The sequence below is a fragment of the Bombus huntii genome, chromosome 3, assembly GCF_024542735.1.
Source record: "Bombus huntii isolate Logan2020A chromosome 3, iyBomHunt1.1, whole genome shotgun sequence".
Classification (NCBI taxonomy): Eukaryota; Metazoa; Arthropoda; class Insecta; order Hymenoptera; family Apidae; genus Bombus; species Bombus huntii.
Genome location: NC_066240.1, coordinates 11,088,069 through 11,106,781, shown reverse-complemented (window position 1 = coordinate 11,106,781; position 18,713 = coordinate 11,088,069). Strand labels below are relative to the sequence as shown.

Genomic DNA, 18,713 nt, shown 5'->3' with positions numbered 1-18,713 from the left:
AGCCAGAATTCATTGATTTCCTCGAATGTTTTTCCTAGTTTTTCCTAGGTTACGTTCAAGATTAAAATATATAGATTTTCTAATTGCTAGTATGACTTGATATAGCATCTACTATTTTGTAATAAAGTAAAATATTTTCAATTTTAAGCTCGTATAAGGAAAATAGCCGAATTTCGTTTTGATCAATGGCTCGCTTTGATACATAATCTGTCATTTAGCAACAGAAGAATTGACAAAACATCGATCGTACGCTGTACTCGGTTAGTTGCATGCTTTAAATTGATGTACCATAAATGTTATTCGGCGTGTACATTTAGCCAGCACAATTCTGACGGATTTAACGCGTTTGTGCAATCGATTATTTCATATACGACAATCTATCAAATCTATGCTGTTTGAAAATAGAAAGGAAGATGGAATGGCATATAAGTTATAGATAAACGTACAAATATTTAATACACCTAATACAGAAATATTGTACATATACAGAGTGGTTGGTAACTGGTGGTACAAGCGGAAAGGGGGTGATTCTACACGAAAAAAGAAGTCGAAAATATAGAATAAAATTTTTTTTTTAATTTTTATAACGAGACGTGATAAAGTGAACGCGTACCGAGCGAAAATTCAAAGTCGATTTTCTCGAAAACAAAGCCTCGAACGAAAAATTTGTATTCTATATTTTCGACTTCTTTTTTCGCGTAGAATCACCCCCTTTCCGCTTGTATCACCAGTTGCCAACCACCCTGTATATATAATCATAATTATAATTAATATTCCAATTACATCGTTCTCCGAATTTAAACAAGAATCTATTTGTTGTTTGTAAGTTCAAAGCCATTTTTTATGGATATGCATTTTCCACGTAAACGATGGAACATCCTTTGGTTTATCAATTATTTAACATTGAACTGAAAAATCCAGATTTATCACGAATAATAATAATTATGCATAGGCGGAATTTAACGGTTGTTGATATACCGTTTGATATTTCCGCCGACGAAATACAATCGGGCCATTCGACTGCGCATTTTGCTTTCGTAAATATTAATTTCGATACAATGCAGAAATTTCGTAGCGACGAAATTGAGTATTCGGGGGGATCGTTCTTTGCAGATACCAATCGATATCGAAATGTCACGCGACAATACAGCCTTTCGGTGGAATTAATCGTAAATTTTCACGCGACAAATATTGGCTTGCCCTTTCCTATATTTTTCTATCAAAATCTGTATAAACCCCTATAACAATTCAGTTCAATATCTTTTATATTATCATCGCATTTTCGCTGCTCTCGATATATAAATCGTTAGCCAGGATATATCCGAAAGCCGATTATTCCAACATTTTCCAAAATTAGTTTTTAAAATCTAAATATTTGGAAATTTCATAACTGGAAAATTTGACATTTTAGAAGCTGGAAATCTTGTTGAACAACGAAACCAGAACGTTCTATAAAATTAAAAATTCCTTCTCCCCCTGAAAATTTTGCTCCTCGCAAACTTCATTTTCATAAAACCCTGTGTGAAACGTGTTTTTTTTTCTTTTCAAGTTGCCTCTGCAAACCCGTTCTTTGAGACCCTTAATTAATTCTCGCTGTTATCGAGCATTTTCCACAAATTACGTTGTTTCAAGCTGTAGCTACGTATTTAAACTGACAATGTTTTATCACAAGCGTTAATGTTTTAATTCCCCAACGTTTAGAAATTACCTCGTCTCATTATTGGAAAAGAATTTCAATAGCTTGTTTATCTTTGAGCCTGAACGAGAATATTCCGTAGGAAATTCTCCATAAAACGCGTGTCGCGGTAATTCTCTTTCTACATATTAATGAATTAGTTCTTCGCTTAGATGTTCGCTTCTCGATCTATTTTCCATGTAATTTCGAAATAGCTTCTTTGAAGGTTAAAGAGCTTGCCCGCGGATGGAAATGTTGTTAATCGCGTCCAAGGCGCCCTTTCCCTTTGCACTCTATAATAATCGCGTATAATTATGCATAATTGCTGGTGGAACAGTGGAATGTATGCAAATGGTGCAATAATAAAACGCCTCGGCAAAGAGCAAGCCGCAAACACCGTAATCGTAATTGTGCAAACACGATCGAGCTTTTGAAGGATTAATAACAGCGCAAATGAGGCTAGATAGAGGCTAATTTTCGATTCTTCCTGTTGAGAAAAAATACGAAAAGTATATCTTCCTTCTCAAGAACTCGATTTTCATACGTAAGTAAATAATTTGCAATTCGTTTTCTCGTACTTTCTTATATCCTCCTTTTTTCTCTAACTTTTACTCGCGATTGTTTAAAAAAGAAAGGAGAAAATAAACGGTGAAACGCATTTGAAACGTACGAAATTTGAAAAATACACGCGGCGATATTGCACGTTTATATCTCTCCTTTCTATCAACAGTCGAAATCGTGTCTCGAATTATGTATGAAATAACTTTGAGTTAAAGCGATTGGCCCAGAATGTGGAGGAACTCGGCTGAATCAAGCCATTGCCTTGTTGAAAAGTTACAATAATAGCGTGCTGGGCCTCTCGTCGCGTACGATTCATCTTCGTCAGTGACGGCAGAGAACGTACTTCCGGCGGACGACGCTGCAGGAAGCGGCATCGTACAATCGATTTTTAATCCATTCTTATCCCGAGCTAACAAACATGTTAACGTTTCTTACACCATCAACTTCCTAACATTCTGTAGAAGCAAACATGACGTTTATCGATTAAAAGGATTCTCTTTTTATTATCTATTTACAATATTCATTTTCAAAGGTATCTAACAATACCATTTTTCTTACATCAAATTAACATGCACGTACGCAACCAATTTATTCGAGCCTTTTCGAATCGCGTTTAAATCAATCGGACGCCAAAGTATGCTCCAAGAGAGTGACACGAAAATCAAGTAAAATATCTCAGCGACGAGCGATTAAATAATAAGCTGGAATACCAAAATGAAGGGAAGCTAACGTACACACAAGTAATTGCATTTAACGCGAAAAGAAAACCGAGAATCAGAAACGTTTCACAACGCAAAATCAAAGAAGTACGAGTTTAAATTATAAAATTGCTCGGCCGAAACACGACCTTTCCATGTCTCTTCCTTGCGGCTTTCATTTGTAATCACGTCAAAAAGAAGAAGAAAAATAAATAGGAAGAAAAAAAAGAGGAGAAAGAGAAACGATTGCACTAGGATGTTAGCGAAAATTGAGAGGAAAATTCAAGGGTGGAAAGAATGGCGCGTACAGTTCTATGTACTATTGTTCCCCAGGACAGAGGATTAAAGATGTAACTTCCTTCTCGTGCCTTTTACAGTTCCCTCGGCAAGAAACAAAATTTCGTTTCGTGCTGCGGTTCCAACGAGAAAACGGAGAAGAAGGAAAAAAGAAGACGACGAATGCGAGGTTAGTAAATAATACGAAATGTCAAGTCGCTCGAAAACGACGTTATTTTTCCGGTGGCTGGTGGTGCACGCGAGCAAAGGCAAAGTGGAGAGGCAAAAGGTTGAAAGGAAAGGGGGCGAAGGAGCGCACACGAAAAGGGGAGACAAAGGAAATTCATCACCGACTATATTTTCAATGTTACGTTAACGCTGCCGCGTACGGAATAATGGAGATGGTAATGACGACCTGGTGCGCTACTCCAGCTCGATTTATAGTTTCCCATTTATCTTTGCGACCACGAGGAATTATAATATTAATTGGTACGACCTAAATTTCGATTGCAAACCCTCGACTTCCGAACGTTGACATTGCATGGTTGAGTATGTTTGCTCTTAACACATCTGGAACGTTTGCGCACAGCCTTTAATGAGAACCCGGTGGAATCTTGCCTCGAGTTATTCCAGACCAAACTATCGTCCTTCTGTGACTCGCCTCTTTCTTTGAACTCGTCCTTTCGTCTCAATTTCAGATTAGAAATTTCTCGAAGACTTCGTAATACCAGTTATTTATACGCTAATTATGGCGTAATAAGAAAGTGGGTGAGTGTATAGTGAAAAATAACACGTGGCTTTCTTTTTGCGTGTTCTTCGATTTCAATTTGAGATTAGAAATATTTAACGAGATCTCGCGGTCGAATTTTCCCTCCAGCTATTCTATACGAACCCATTCTGCTTCGTCTCTCTCTTTCAACATATACTTTGCTTTCAGTTTAGGAATAGAAAAAGCTGAAAAACGTAAAAAAATAACACGCGCCTTTCTTTTTCTGCGTCCCTTAGTTGGAATTTGAGGTTGAACATATCTTGAAGGTTTAGTCATAGGCTGTACACGTGTGCCTGTAATCGTGATTCCACTGTAAAGAGATAGATCGGAAATTTCATAGGAAGCTTTGCTCTTTGGAAGATCAATTTCGAATATTCTTCGTATTTTCTACTATTGAGATATGTATAATTTCATAATAAACTGTTCAGTCGGTTAACAGTCGGGTATGGAAAAGAGTGCCGAGACGCGTGCAAGTGTGTATCGATGAATATCTTTGAAATCGTCTATCAAATAAATATATAATTATTCTAATATTAATTCCAAGTATAAATTTAGTGTTTCTATACGATTATTTCGGCTATTAAGATCCAAAATTCTCAACATGTACATAATTCCAATAAACCAAATGAAAAGGATCTTATCAGCTTATAATCATCTTAAAATACGAATGTCTTATACGAGTTCTCTTTTCGAGGAACCTGGTGCCGAATATTCTTTAATTAAATTGTTTGCCATAAAGTCTATGGAAATTTCATTTTTCCATTGTTCACTTGCAATTACTGCTTCTTGCCGAAACATCGCGGTTGTGGGTAAATAATAGAGTGCGATATTTAGCGAAAGATAATTAAATGAACGAAAGAATTTCATTACGTAATAAAGCAGAGGAATATTAGATTATGCTTTTGGAGAATGAAAATACACGATAGAAACGAAATGTTTGAAGCCGATACAACGAATCGTATCCTCTTTTTCATGAGTTTTCCTATCTTTCTCTCTTGTTCGTTTATGTATGTATAGCGAATGTACACGTTCGAGAGAAGCTTCGTGTCTATCCGTTCGTGCGTTACCACTCGAGTATCATGAATTTTTATAAAATCCGATAAGAACAACACCGAGAACCCTGTACCATATGCGTTCTCCCTTTATCCAGCTAAATTTTAATAAGATAGTCACAGAGTTCGTGAACATCTTTTTAACGAAACAAACAACAGCCAGCACGCACGTATGCACGTGCGTTGTCTTTTAAGGTAATGCACGCTTTTTGCCAAGCTAACGCCGCAGGGGAATAACGCGCAACAATCTGAATAATAAACAGCATTGAGGGCATTCCATTAGGATCGCGTGCAGCAAAGAATTTTGAATTTTTTTTTTTTAATGCGTTACACGGACTCAAATATTTCGACATTGAGAAACGTCTGAAATATTCGAGGATTCGAAATTTGAAACGTTTAAACATCCGAGAATCTGGAAATTTGCAAGTTCATTGATTCGGGATTTATTGAATTTAAATATTTGAAGGTTCGATCGTTCAGGATTTTTGGAAATTCGACGCTTGGTAGCGATTTCGACGATCAGAATCGAGGAAATTCGAATATCTGAGTATTTGAGAACTTGAACGTGCGCAACGTTGAAAATGGACGCGCTGGGAATTTCGAAAATTTTGATATTTGAAGATCGTAAAGTTTGAGAATCTGAAAATTTGAAGGCTATAAAGTCTCGAAATTTAAAGATGCGAAAGATAAATGTGAATATTTGGATATCTGGAAGCTGGTAAAGGAACGGCTGGTTAATATAATGAGATAAGTACATGGAAATTGAAAGTTTAATGAGGTAAAGCAGGAGTCCATATCTTAAATACAAATTCAAATGAGAGAGGCAGCAGGCAGTGACTTAATGTAGCAGAAGCAACTAAAGTCCGGACAAGACTTACGTAGACAAATATGTAAGTTCCATACAACAGAAGGGGAAATCATGAAGACGTTTAATAGATTGAGAGAGAGAGAGAGAGAGAGAGAGAGAGAGAGAGAGAGGAGAGAGAGAGAGAGAGAGAGAGAGAGGGAGAGCGAGAGAGAGAGAGAGAGAGAGGGAGAGCGAGAGAGGGAGAGAGCGAGAGAGAGAGAGAGAGAGAGAGAGAGAAGGCTAGGAAGAACGTGAAACCCCTAAGTTTAATATAAATAATAGATGGGGTATCCAAATCTCTCAAATATTAATCTTGTAAAAGTCAAGAAAAGACTTAGGTACGAAATCCTTAGCTCATCCTAACAGGAGAACTATCTGCTAAAAATGTAAATTTAATCGCGTGGAAGCTAATGAAACTACCAATGTAAATCCAAAAGCTTAATGTAGCATGATAGGATTTCGAACTGCAGATTTCACGGCCCTAATCTGAAGTTTCAACCTTTACGAACAATATATTACAAGGTAAAACCTTGCTGAAACGATCACTATTAAAATCAAGTAGGGAAAGAAAAGGGATAGGAAACGATCATATCTTTTTGTATAGAAATAAATCTGTCAGCGACGAAGCCTATAATTTTGATCCAATTAACGCAATAATTTGATCAATTATTTCGGAAAATATTTATTCAGATGAAATATAAGGTAAATATTTCGTTTATGTAATAGTCAAATAATTAGCTAATTTTCTTTTAGAGATTTTTATTATATTGGGTTGGCAACTAAGTGATTGTTATTACCATCTAATGACAAAATCCGCAATCATTTGGTTGCCAATTCGTCTTTAAAAAAATTTCTTTATCTATCTTTAAAGTATCTATCTATCTATCTTTCTATCTATCTATCTTTTAAGTATCTTTAAAAGAATTAAAAGGATAAACAATAGGAAACAATTTAGTCAATACGAAATTATGGTCTGATGTATTGAAGAGAATCTCAAAAGATATTATGATAGAACGCATGATAGAAGTCAACGATTGTACGGCGCTAGACGTCTTGTCTGGCCTCGCATGGGTTATTCTACTTACAAATCGAGTATTCTTCTACTGGACGCGACGTCTAGGACTGTTCATACTGAAATATGTATATGGATATCGTAATGTATATGAAAATAGGTCGATTTATGTCATCATATTGTTACTGTCAAAATTATTAAAAAAAAAGAAAAGATCTTCAAAGTATCAACTATCTTTTTAGAAGAATTTATATTTCTGTAAGTATTAAATCTACGAGCTCTACTCTTTTTTCGTACTATTGTAATAGTAAATTGTACTTATTTTTCACAACCTAATCTGAAACATTTAATTTTTCTATAAAAGTATTTTTATCTTCGTATTTGATTTATCGAAATATCAAATGGTTTAAGATATTATTGTTAAAATCGATCACGATAGTCTCTCAATTAATTTGGAAGACCCTTTTCTACTTTATCTATATCGTGATAACCAGACGAGCTGCGTATAATAAATCTCCTAAATAAACAAATTACTTCGCAATGCAATTCTTTGACGCTTATAAATGTCGATCTTTTTATTATATCGTTGCTTGGCAACGATCGTGGTACGACTTAAAAAAATTTGAATTCTATAGTAGAAGTTTTTTCAAAATTTGAATTTTTGAAAATAATAAATACAGACGTTATTAATGCAATTACCCTCTGACGTAAAACTGATACAATTCTAAATACGTCGTTTCGACACGATAAAAATAAAAACCTTAGGTAGACCCTGCATTTAACAAAAGCAAATTCGACATTTTTTTACTTAGTTAGAGATCAAACAGCGATATATTAATTTTTAAAGATCAATTTCATCGATACGATACTCTACGATAGCTCGAACGAACAATAAAATTGCCCCCTAAATTTCTCCATTTGTAATTTTCTAACTAATTTGTATCTTTATCGAAATAACTTTATCGTGTCCTGATTATTCCACGATATCCCCAACAATCAAATCATCCTGAGTCATCCTATTTACTGATTCTCTAACCAGTTTATATTTTATGAAAAATAATTAAGCGTTCGTATATTTTTCAGCGTTAGTGTAGACGTATTACGAATTTCGACTCTTCTCTCTACCTCCAGCACGCGTCTCAATTTCTAAATTGTCCCACCATGCGCGCTGACCTTTCAATCGCAGACGGCCGGCGTCAACCGGAAGAGAATTAATTTTTCTCTGATTCTCCTTATCTTTTTCGTTTTATGCACGAGCGACGCAACGGCCGTGCCATTCAAACGTTGGCCGTGTACATTCGGGGGCCATTCGAACGGCCGGTTGAAAGGCAGTCACCAAAGTCAACGCGGCATCAAAATCTGCGAATGGCATGGCCGATGGCCGGGTAAAGGGAAAACCCATGGTGGAGCGCGAAACGTTTCGGTTGGTTAACGCTAACGTTCGTTAACGCCAGTCTAAAAGACAGGGAACAGATCGAACGCGTCTCATCAACGCACATCAATCGTCGGTTCGTTGCACCACGCGTCGGCTGATTGGCATAGCCGGACATTTTCTCTCATAGATCGCCAAAATGGTGTGGTTCGCCGGGTTTTACGAGCCTGTCAGACCAGTTCAACCGTCTCTGCGTTTCGTATTTTCATCGTGTACCGAAATGTTGCCTTTGGGATGCGATGTACCAAAGTTCGAGGAACAGGCCAACCTCTAAAAGAAGTTAATTAAGTGCAATAATTTGTTACAGTGTTTCGTGTATTTTATTACCTTTGCGGTGGTCATACTTTTCTGCTGGCACTGCTATAAATATTAATAATTCTTAGATAAATGTCGTCTTACGCCATCGTGGCAGCGGCCGATCGCAAAATATTAATTTCTCTGGATTTCATAAAATCATAGAACATCGTAGTTTTGCGAGCAAAGGCGAAGTTTTCGGCAGTTAATATAACGCGATTGCTTTCGATTGATTTACGACTGATATTCAGAGAATTCTGTTTTTCGACTTTGTTTTATGAAAGGGCAATCGTGGAATTTGCTTATTTTTTCCCCTGTTCATAGATATATCTTCTTGCAGCTGGATCCTACATTTTATCAAGTCTGAGGAAATTTTAGCGCGATAAGCATCCTTTTCTCGTATCTCTATTTTGTATAATAGCTCTTTGTATCTAGTATTAGGTCATCCGAAAAGTTTCTTTCGTTTTCTAAGGAAATAATGGATGCACGACATTTTCCGTTTTATCGAATTACGTATGATCCATTTTGTTCTATCAAAATAAAGATCACATCGTTCGACAGATTAGGTTTCATGTTTGTGTAAAGATGCGTCGTTGTAAAAGACGTGTCTATAAAAGAAAGGCACTTTTCGGACAACCTAGTCGCATTCACAAGTTACTTTATCATTTTCTTTTAATAATTCCTTCAATTACGTCGCAGCTTAAATATTTTGATAACGAGCAGGCTGACCTTTTCTCCAATCCTTTCAAACGAAACATCGCAATAATTAAGAGTATCCAGGATAATACATAAAATCTATGGAACAATAATTTCAAGACTTTGCGAGAGAAGCTCAAGAGCCTCGTGAAATGAGGGATACCAATTATATCGGCTTTAATGAAACGAATCAAGCTGTAACGAGTACTTGAAAGATTGCAAGTTACAGTAATTACGTGGAAAATAGCGTGCTTTTGCCTTGCAACTCTCTTCTTCTCGTTCGTTTGTTAATTTACAGCGGTCATTTTCTTCGAATCTTCCTTTCTACCCGTCTCATCTACGTTTCTCTATTTTTTCCGTTGTTGCCATGTAGCTTTTTCGGCTCCTCCATACGTCTTATTGGCTGTTCCACGCGGGCATGAACTTATCGAGGGGTTAGTTGCCAGGACGACAGTTTGAATCGTCTTCGAGGCAGGCAATTAAGCGAAATAATGTGCTTGCTCGGCTGGAGTTATCATTGAAAGCAAAGGCCCGGTATATTTCTTTGAGATCGTCGTACAATCGTTCCAGACATCGATCGGTGTTGCTGAGAGATTGTTTAACTCCGACAGTTTCATCTCTTTTGCTTTGGCAATTTTACAGTACATTTGTCAATTGGGGTCGAATAACGATCCCAAAATTTACTTCGATATTTTGCGTAATATATCCAAGTAAAACTTACTCGAGTATTTTGCGCAATAATCGAGTAAAGTAACATTAAATTGATATTAAATCGACGAGTGTCCGTGACAAAGTTGATCGTAGACTTCTGCTGTGCGAACAAAGCTTTATAACATTACAGTATCGCGTCGAAAAGGAAAATTAGTTGACGTGTAATTTGTAATATTTACTTGCAGAAACGTAATTGCTGTATATAAAGTTGTTACTGTTACGCGAGGGAATGTATCAGCATTGGTAAATTTAACAGACTTGAGACTTGTAAAATTCTATTGATGATAGGCTTGATTTTGAAATGTTATAAATGTTACAAATATCGTATGCAATATATTCATACTTTTTTACATATCTCATATGGTTCATATACTTCATAATTCCTATATACTTCATACATAAACCTACATGATTATACAGGGTGGTTGGTAACTGGTGGTACAAGCGGAAAGGGGGTGATTCTACGCGAAAAAAGAAGTCGAAAATATAGAATAAAAATTTTTCGTTCGAGGCTTTGTTTTCGAGAAAATCGACTTTGAATTTTCGTTCGGTACGCGTGCACTTTATCGCGTCTCGTTATAACGGATCTCACTGTAGATCGTTGTCTCGATGGAAAAATTAAAAAAAAATTTTTATTCTATATTTTCGACTTCTTTTTTCCACCAGTTACCAACCACCCTGTATATACTTAATACACTGGTATATTTAATCACTGGTCACGTGACTTCAAACGAGACAAAAGTAATTTATTCTGTTCTTATTATTGTTTCTTGTATTATTTAGAAATCGAAAGGTAGGATAACATTACACGAAAAATATCGAGAATCCCTTCAATTTCCAATAGAGGAATCGCTCAATGCCAGACTGTTGAGAAACTTATAAAATAGTCTCTGTATCAGGCAAGCCAGCCTAGTCGTCGGAGCTATCGATTTCTCACGTGAATTCTGGTACCCTTTACTGCAGGATAAAGTAGTCCGGACGTGTTCGACACCAATAACTCAAACTCGCCAGTGCCGTCGCCATATTTTGTTACCGCGTGCGACAAAAGGCGCAGCAGTGCGCGAAAATGAGAAAATGGAGAAGCACGAACGCGAAGAAAAGGGGAAACAGCGAATGCCACCAGGGAAATCGTCGGGGAAAAGTGCGTAAGGCAAATGATCGAAAGTTCTATGCACTGTTTATCGATCGTTATTTACTCGCTGCAATATCTCCATGCGAATTTTCAAAATAATGAGCATTCTAACGAGAAAAATCGATGCAATTACGTATTAATTAACAACGTTGCTTTATAAATTAATTTCTATGCATTTCCAGATTACAAGCTGTCTTTGTAAGGAATTTCAGGTGGCAAAAGTCCACTGGAATGCGTGTAATAAATAATATCCAAAGTATAAAATGTCTAAAGTACAAAATATTCAAAGTACTTCGTGCAATATTTAGGGTAGACGAAACAAATTTTAATTTAATCGAAATATGAAAATGCACAGAATCCGCAATCTACCTTTAAAGCCTTGAAAATTTCTAATAAAATTTTGAAGAAAATATACACTGCCTGTTTGCTAGTTTGTCTATCCAAATAAGAAATAAAATTAAAGGTAAATAACATTGAATATAATATTAGCACATGAGAAAAGAATATTTCGTTTGCAATGTTGATAATGAAGAATATAAAACGGTCGTGAGGAGGTCGTTCTGTATCTTGGGAATCAGTGGCTGTTAAGTCAGTTTCCACGTATTTATTTTGACTACGGTTGACTTTTGTGACGGAAGTTTGTCGAATGCGTATGTTTGCTCGTTGCACAAAAGTATAAATGCATTCCTCCGTGCAGCCAAACACACTCATCCGACGTAATCTAGAGTTAATTACTTACGGGAAATGTTTTTGCAGCGTTGATACTTACAATTTCTTTCGTTAAACCACGGCCTGGCATTATCAGAGCGCAAGTTAAACGTGATAATTAATGCGTAGAACAGAGAGTAAAATATTTCTTACGCAATTAATGTTACATAATGAATAGTAAAAATGTGAATGTAATAGATCCCTTTAGAAGGATATTCGCACGATTTAAACGATATTATATATTTTCTTCAATGATCTCTTATTCCAATTAATTGAACTCCATAGAACATATGATACTAATGCACACATAATATGAAATAGTATTAAACATAGAATAATATTAAATATTAAACGTATTGAATTCCTTTCGACAAACATTTTCATAAAATACAAAGAACTTCAGTTATCGGATAAAAGATATTCGTGATATCGTCATTGTTCAAGAATCATGGCAAATTCAAAGCACCTATGTAACACAAATATAACAAAATTTTATTCTTTTCTACTTCTCTCATACATTTACCATATATCGGAAAAAAGGCATTATGGAAACTACCAGTGTGAAAACACCCTTATACCACAAAGAGTACACCATCTAACGAGTATTAAATGGAGAACCTTTATCGAAATTCATCCTTCACGAGCAACGTATCCCTATCGTATCCTCATTTGGAATCCCATCCATGCAAAACCACCTTTGTCGCATTAAAAATCAATCTAATTTCCCTATGAAATCCTCCTAAACAGGATGGATAATGTGGAGCGTGGAAGAGGGCGGCTATAACAGAACAATACCTATTTTCCAGGAAATTACGTAACAGACCATAATTAGATATTTCCAACGATCTCCATTTGGGAATCGCGTTAAAGGAGACCATTAATAACGTAGATCCGGCGGGGGGATAATCTCCAAGCGGAATTGGAGGATCGCAAGAGGGATGAAACGCGGCGACTAGTCACCCTTCAGAGATTGAACGTATGCCGGTGTTACGTGACGCAGTCTGCCCTACAGTTTCAGACAAATGGCCGTGCCAATAGACACAGAGATCTACGGATCGATTCGGCAAACATACACAGCGTAACAGTCTTGATCGAGAGGCAGCCACACAGGCCACAGTCGTCTTTCTTATCGTGTGTGCAACTCCGTCGCGCATATTGCACGCTACGAAACGTAAATGCAAGATCTGCATCCTTGAGACACCGACACAACAGCATTTGCGATTGGTCACAGAATTAGGGAGGCTCGTTTACCTAGCAATTATACCGAAAACCTTGAGCAACCAAGTGTAATCGTGGAAATTAATCCTTCATCCCTTGTTAACGTTGTCTGTTACTTCGCGTTCCCTTCAATTTTCTAGTAGATCGACTACGCTCGTTTTTGAAATTTTGACTGGCTCGTCAAAGTATTTCGAACACGTCGTGCGTGTTATGTAAAACATCTCGAAATTCTATTAACGCAATTACGAAACCGTCGATTGACTGTCAAATTTGAAACCAACGTGAAATAATATATAGAAATTACCAGATGTATATTTAATTAATATTTCGCTAAAAATGAGTATACTTTCCAAGGAGTTATTTTTCTCTCTGGCTTAATATCAGAAGAAAAGTTAGTTCGCTGTGTTGCTAGTTATCGAATGACTCCTCCCGAGGGTTGATCGGTGCCTGGTGCTAATCTACGTTGTTTCGACCTTTTCTTTCAATAGAAATTGGTTTTGTCTTGTGTGATTGGTTTCTTTTAGTTTTGATTGGTTTCTGATACTATGTGTATTTTGTTGATGGCTAGATGCGGATAATTTGATTTCGTTTGGCTTGCTTTGGGCCGCGATTGAATTTAGTTTATTCAAAGCAATATTATAGAGTATGATCTTGTGTCATGGGATTTGAATTATTATTGATCTTTGTATTATGTCTCGCCTCGTTTAGAATTATTTGTATTTTACTTTCCTAAAATTTCCATCTTGATCCTTCATGTCAGAGCGCAACGTCAAGTTTCTTGTTCGCTCATAGAAACAGTTATATCATCGTTCGTGCACTTAGCATTTCCTATTCAACCCACGAATTATCATCTCTATAATATCGGGCGATTGTTCTGACCTATCTTTGAGAACTTTAGTGTCGCGTACACAGGTATTACTTGAATTTACATACGTTTCGCATTATCTCGATGTAATACTGTATAGTTCATACCATATGGTGCATTATTGCTACAAGATACGCTTACGTCATCGTGGATGATTTGCATAGCTGCGACTACTCACTCGTTTCTTGTTATAATTACAATACATTACATCAGTGCCTAACGTCCTTTAATCGTAATCTCATTTCTTAAAAGTAGATCCTTCTGCTCCAATACCATTTAAGACGTAACTATTTATGGAAAAAAATATAAAATTGTTTATTGTATTAATATTTTCATACATAATATTTCCCAACGACCAAAACATAAATTTATCTTTCTAGAATAAATAAAGTAATTTAACTGAGGTGTTTAATTTACGTTACAGCGAACGTGGTCATGAAAGATCTACGACTCAATATACACGTTACATTTGTAAAGTAACGTAATAATAATAAATATTTCTTATAAGAACAAAAAGTAATTATACAATTAATAATTACGTGATAGAATTTCTCTGCGATAGCATAATTATATGTTTGCTGCGACCCCGATTTCATAATGCTATTCAAGTATTAATATCCCTATTTCTCGTCCTCTTTTGTCATATTTTATTAAAATAATCCAATTAATACTCAACCAATGTATTCCTTTTATACTTGAATTATTCATATTTCAATATAAAACGCTTCCCAAAATACCTGACCGACGTGACCTACGTACACAGGTCATCAGCCAGTTTTGAACGCGCGTCAACCTTTTTTAATTATCAAGCAGCCGTTTATTCGCCGAAAGAAACTATAAATCATCCGCCACAACTTCGCCACTCATCCATTTACACGAACCACCTTAAACCAATCACAAAAGACCGCAAGCCTGGCCAACCTCTTCGGAACAAACCGACTTTCGATCGTCCAACAACACCCTGCAAAGCCAATAATCTTCGACTGGAAATCGAGCTCTACCTGCACTTTCGACCTCTTTCATTCTTTTAGCCACAAGTCTGGACCATGTTCCGGCAGCAAACAAGGAAGAAAGGAAGCAGTCGATGATTATGATTGAAATTGATCGTCTGGATCGAAAGTCGCGTCGCGTCGCACCGACTCTGAATTCCGAATTCGTCTCACGGACATCGCTCTAAGAAACTTTCCGCCGATCCTCAAACTTTCTTTGCCTCGTTGATCCCAAGCCACGCGCGATTTTCCTCCGGACGACGAGGCTTTATTAGAGGGAAACAAATATCGAGGACGTGACACCGCAGTGGCTGCGAAACGAAAAGCTTCGCGGACTTATTATTACGCTCACTAAACACTCATAGAATAGGTCAGCGTCACGTAAAGAGAACGAGATCGACAGAGAAGAATAACAAGAGGAACAATGAACATTTTGAAGATACGTTTTGTAGAAAATTATGTCAGTTGTACGCATACAGGATGGAGTTGTAATCATAGCAGCGTAATCATAGGCGGAGGGTGATTCTACGTGAAAATTTGAGAAAAAGGTTTGGTACAATATCTTTTCATCCCAGACTTCGATTTCAAGAAAATCGATTTGGAAGTTTTGCCGAGTATATTTAAATTTGATCAATTCCGGATCGAAGAAGAGCAAGTGGTCGAAAGGGATTTTTAAACTATTAGATTGTCCCAAAAGTTCTTTCGTTTTATATTATTTTATTGAATTATATTTGATTCGTTTTGTTCTATTACTACAAAATGGATCATACATAAAATAATATAAAATAAAAAATGTTGTGCATCTATTATTTCACTTATGAAACGAAAGAAGCGTTTCGGACAACTTAATATACTCGAAGATCAGTAAAAAACGTAGAAGAAAATTTTTCCATAAGACGCCTCACTTCTGAGAAACATAAATTTGAAAATGTATTATCGACAGGCATCGATAGATGCAAGAATCACTATATTTGTTACATTTGTAGACCGAAAGCTGCGATTTTCACCATTTTTAACTGCTCCTAGGTCGCAACCATGTCAATCGATTTCGATGAAATTTTCAACACGTACGTAACTGACATAAATCTGTAGAATGTATTTTCAGTGTTGCAGATAACTGGCTCAGGTAAAAATGTTGTGAAAGGCGAGTTTCATTATTTTTTCCGCCATTCAAACCAATTGCTATCCAACAAACTAACAATCCATTTAACTTCGCCCCAAAAAACCTGCAGTCGTTTCATTTAATGTTAAAAATCTTATTCCATTTTAAAGTGCGTTAAATATTAATGTGATCAACTGTATACACGAAAGAACGAGATACAGAGAACGAAACAACGAGAGACGAGAGAGAGAAAGAGAGAGAGAGAGAGAGAGAGAGAGACGAGAGGTAGGATCGTGATAATACACTTAATAAACTCGTGACACGAGAATCATACCTTGCATCAGCATACCCGCAGACACGGATTATACTCTGGTACGCGTATCCTTGGCGAATTGTGAATTATTAAAGGGCGGCAGAGGGGTGGGGGGAGAGCAACCAGAAGACCAGCACGTTCCGCCGTGTTTCGTCGAAAGGAGCGAATTAGTCGGCGAATGGGGCTGAAGGGAAAATATCGAGCTCGCGTTGCCTCGCAGCGATAGGGATGCTTCATTTGGTAGCGTGGAATTGGTAATTGTAATGGTGGTACGCGGTGAGATTTTAGGCGGCAACCGAGGGGAAAAAGGTACGTAGAGAGTTAAAATAGAGTAGATGGGAGAAGCTCGAGCAGAAAATATCGAGGTAGCAGTGACACGGACGGGGTAAAGGGGAACGTCTAATTTTACGGTGGTAATTGTGATGGTGGTTTGGTGGCGGAATAAAGTGGCGGGAGGAGATACAGAAGGACAGGGAAGTGGATTAAAACAGAGACAAGGGGAAAAAGAGGTATCTCTTTGAAGATGTTTCTGCGAAAATTCACGTAAATTTTTGTAAATGCCTGTACAGACTGGAAGTATATTTTGTAAAATAATGTACCGTGTATTATTCGATACGGAAGTGTCGAAGATTTGAGAAAAAAATCAATTCCTCATATAGTAGAATTTTGTTTATATGAATTTGTCGAAGGGGCAAAAATAGCGTACACGATAGGAATTCACTTAGTTTCTCCGGCATCTATGATTTTTCCTTCGTACAATACAACTTCACGTCTAGTTTCGAGGAACAGAAGTTTATTTAATCAGACAGGAACGAAAATTTCGTTCCAACAAATGGAGTTCTACTATACGGTAATGCAACATTGTCTGAACAAGTCGGAAGACAAAATAGTTGGGATAACAGAGTAGCTTTGATAATAGAACTTCGCTAGTTATCCCCTGCAGCACTTCTTATTCAAGATAATAGGAGCTGGACTCTCTTGCATAATAATATATCAGCTAATAACGTTGATAAGTTGACAAGTTATGCGTCCTGTTACGCTCAACTGCTCCTTCTTCGATACATGAAATTTATTTTGGATAAAGGCAAATGATCGCGAATAATCGTTACGGGAAACATATTCATACAATTAAAGTTACGTTCATATATTTCGGATAATAGAGACTCGGTTATAAATTCGTAAACCAACTTCGAATAAACAAGATCTTATTGCGTAGAAATTTAGGTAACAGAATTTTCGTTTAAGTAGAAAATAAAGGTAATCGCGTTATTTTATTCGGATGTCTGATGCATCGAGTAGAAAAGTGTACACCAAAGGAAGAGGAATTTCATTTTTAAAAACGATCGTATACTAGTTCGTTAATTTTATTGCACGTGTTATCGTTACCAGTTTGTTCGTAACCTGTAACGTTTTTCTGTTTAAGTTGAACGACAGGTGAAACGCAATTTGTACGCCTCGTTAACAGGAAGCATTCACGTTACTGAATTTTCGTTACTGTTGTCTGAAGCGAATAGTTTGGTGAAATAAGAGAAACGCGAATGAATAATCGTGGTTTCAGGCATCGTGATGTAAAATTAGTTGCCATAGTTCTTTGTGTGTCGAGCCGTCCTTTCTCTTCGTTTTGCAAATAATATGATTTTGCTGCGTTTTAACAAGTATAATTTAACTTTCGCACAAACGTTACCTATATTTGACGTTACGTATCCAAATGAAATATAGAAAATGATAATAACGAGAAAAATAAGGCTGAACGATAAAACGTTATTCTGTTACGAATCGAACGATCTATGATATTACGATGAATTTTCTGCGCCGCAAATTCAATAAAACGATGTTTATGAATATATCTTTGGCTAAGTAAAGCGATCAGTTATCAGACGGACAAATTAGAATGGAGAATGATAAACGAGCATCATCGTGATTACAATTTCCTATTCATCATCGTCGCCTTGCGCTCCATCAACTTCGTCAGGCACGTTTCTTCAATTCGAAAAATTACCGCATATTAAATAAAACGAGAAAATATGCAAAACAGCTGTGTACGAAAATTATTCCCGTAATAAAATTATCTTCCTTAATGAAACGCGGCAGACTTATTTCCTGACGATAAACGAATGGAAATACAAACGAACGCCTCTTCGAAATTTAATGAATAATTATTAGATGGCGGATGTTGATGCATTTATAGGAAATTGAAATTCGCAAAAATGTACAGAATATGTGCAATACGTGTAGAAATTCTGCGTATAAAATTTTATTCGACGAATGCATAAAAATCTGTTTGATAAACGCATAAAAATCTATTCGGCGAATGAAATTTATTCAGCGATGTAATTATTAAAATTTTCACGATAATTACGTTT

The 18,713-nt window shown here is 36.5% G+C and overlaps 1 protein-coding gene across 5 annotated transcripts in view; it reads right to left on the bottom strand.

Annotated features, from left to right (window-relative positions):
• The window catches only part of LOC126863736 (nephrin), a 486,143-nt gene that overhangs the window by 45,393 nt on the left and 422,037 nt on the right, over positions 1–18,713 (bottom strand). The window lies entirely within an intron of this gene.